Here is a 3,152-nt window from a genome sequence, read left to right as displayed (position 1 = left end):
TCCTCCATTGTAGCTCTCTAGAATTTTGTATTAGCGTGCCACGCCCATATGCATGCTTGGACTTCTTCTCTGGACTTCAGTATTGGCGTGCCACGCCCAGCTCCTGGCATTCCATGCTAGTGCACTTTTGTGGCATTTGCTTCAAGTGGCACGCCAGTTTCACACGCCCAGTTTCTTGTTTGTCTTCCACCCAATTTTTGATGCTTTTCTCAGCTAAAATTCAGCACAACTCATCTCAAAGTGGTGTACCATAATATTCATCAAATTATGCAAGAATTGTACTGATCAAATGAGATTTATGCTCTTTTATGGTCTTCTTAATGTAAGAAAGAAGGGTAGATGATGCAAGTCATCAATGAGCGCTCTTGGTGCGAGAGCGCTACGTTTGTTTTCAAAGAGCGCTTACGATAGTGGAAAAAGCAAAATTTGCAAGTGACACGTAAGCGTAGGCCACGCATACGCGTCAAAGTTGCAACTTTGGAAGGCCACACGTACGCATGCATAACGCGTACGCGTGGGAGTGCCATTCATGAAGATCCACGCGAACACGTAGGCTGAGCATAATGTGGAAGTGAAGTTTTTTGAAGACCACGCGTATGCGTAGGGGACGCGTACGCGTGTGGAGTGCTCCTATTTCGAGCGCTACGCTCTTTTGGAGAGTGCTGATTGGTGCACGAAATTGTGATCATCAATGTCGCCAACAACTTGGTATGCACAATTGTAATCTCAACTCTTTGTCACAACTCCGCACAACTAACCAGCAAGTGCACTGGGTCGTCCAAGTAATAAACCTTACATGAGTAAGGGTCGATCCCATGGAGACTGTCGGCTTGAAGCAAGCTTTGGTCATTGGTACGCGGAATCGTGATTACACTTTAATTATGTAAAATTCATTGCTCTTTCTTTCCCTGGTAATGGCGCCAAAAAACATGATGCCAAGACCATGGTTCACAACTCCGTGTAACTGACCAGCAAGTGCACTGGGTCGTCCAAGTAATACCTTACGTGAGTAAGGGTCGAATCCCACGGAGATTGTTGGTATGAAGCAAGCTATGGTCACCTTGTAAATCTTAGTCAGGCAGATATAAAACAGTTATGGAGTTTTCGAAATTAATACTAAAATAGGGATAGAGATACTTATGTAAATCATGGGTGAGAATTTCAGATAAGCGAATAGAGATGCTTTCGTTCCTCTGAACTTCTGCTTTCCTGCTGTCTTCATCCAATCAGTCTTACTCCTTTCCATGGCTGGCTTTATGCAAGGGCATCACCGTTGTCAGTGGCTACATCCCCTCCTCTCAGTGAAAAATATGCTCACATGCTCTGTCACAACACGGCTAATCATCTGTCGGTTCTCGATCATGCTGGAATAGGATTCACCCTCCTTTTGCGTCTGTCACTAATGCCCAGCACTCGCGAGTTTGAAGCTCGTCACAGTCATTCAATCATTGAATCCTACTCGGAATACCACAGACAAGGTTTAGACTTTCTGGATTCTCTTGAATGCCGCTATCATTCTAGCTTACGCCACGAATATTCTGATTAAGAGATCTAAGAGATACTCATTCAGTTGAAGGTAGAACGGAAGTGGTTGTCAAGCACGCGTTCATAGGGAATGATGATGATTTTCACGTTCATCACATTTAGGTTGAAGTGCGAATGAATATCTTAGAAGCGAAACAAGATGAATTGAATAGAAAACAGTAGTACTTTGCATTAATCTTTGAGGAACAGCAGAGCTCCACACCTTAATCTATGGTGTGTAGAAATTCTACCGTTAAAATTACATAAGTGAAAGGTCCAGGCATGGCCGAGATGGCCAGCCCCTCTGATCTAAGAACCAGGCGTCCAAAGATGGTTTTCACTGATCAAAGATTGTTTAAAAGACTAGTAAAAGGTCCTATTTATAATAAACTAGCTACTAGGGTTTACATGAGTAAGTAATTGATGCATAGTTCCACTTCCTGGGCCCACTTGGTGTGTGTTTGGGCTGAGCTTAAGTGCTGCACGTGTAGAGGTCCTTTTTGGTGTTGAACGCCAGCTTTTGTGCCAGTTTGGGCGTTCAACTCTGGTTTTGGCTCCTTTTCTGGCGCTGGACGCCAGAGTTGGGTAGAAAGCTGGCGTTGAACGCCTGTTTACGTTGTCTATTCTTGGCCAAAGTATGGACTTTTATACATTGCTGGAAAGCCCTGGATGTCTACTTTCCAACGCAATTCGAAGCGCGCCATTTCGAGTTCTGTAGCTCTAGAAAATCTACTTTGAGTGTAGGGAGGTCAGAATCCAACAGCATCAGCAGTCCTTCTTCAACCTCTGAATCTAATTTCTGCTCAAGTCCCTCAATTTCAGCCAGAAAATACCTGAAATCACAGAAAAACACACAAACTCATAGTAAAGTCCAGAAATGTGAATTTAACATAAAAACTAATGAAAACATCCCTAAAAGTAACTAGATCCTACTAAAAACATACTAAAAACAATGTCAAAAAGCGTATAAATTATCCGCTCATCACAACACCAAACTTAAATTGTTGCTTGTCCCCAAGCAACTGAAAATCAATTAGGATAAAAAGAAGAGAATATACTATAAATTCCAAACTATCAATGAAACATAGCTTCAATCATATGAGCGGGACTTATAGCTTTTTGCCTCTTGAATAGTTTTGGCATCTCACTCTATCCATTGAGGTTCAGAATGATTGGCATCTATAGGAACTCAGGGTTCAGATAGTGTTATTGATTCTCCTAGTTCAGTATGATGATTCTTGAACACAGCTTCTTTATGAGTCTTGGCCGTGGCCCTAAGCACTTTGTTTTCCAGTATTACCACCAGATACATAAATGCCACAGACACATAATTGGGTGAACCTTTTCAGATTGTGACTCAGCTTTGCTAAAGTCCCCAATTAGAGGTGTCCAGGGTTCTTAAGCACACTCTTTTTTTGCTTTTGGACCTTGACTTTAATCGCTTAGTCTCAAGTTTTCACTTGACACCTACACGCCACAAGCACATGGTTAGGGACAGCTTGGTTTAGCCGCTTAGACCAGGATTTTATTCCTTTTGGCCCTCCTATCCACTGATGCTCAAAGCCTTGGGATCCTTTTTATTTGCCCTTGCCTTTTGGTTTTAAGGGTTATTGGCTTTTTGCTCTTGC

This window comes from Arachis hypogaea, chromosome 19 (assembly GCF_003086295.3).
Source record: "Arachis hypogaea cultivar Tifrunner chromosome 19, arahy.Tifrunner.gnm2.J5K5, whole genome shotgun sequence".
NCBI lineage: Eukaryota > Viridiplantae > Streptophyta > Magnoliopsida > Fabales > Fabaceae > Arachis > Arachis hypogaea.
Note: the sequence above shows the minus strand (reverse complement) of the source record.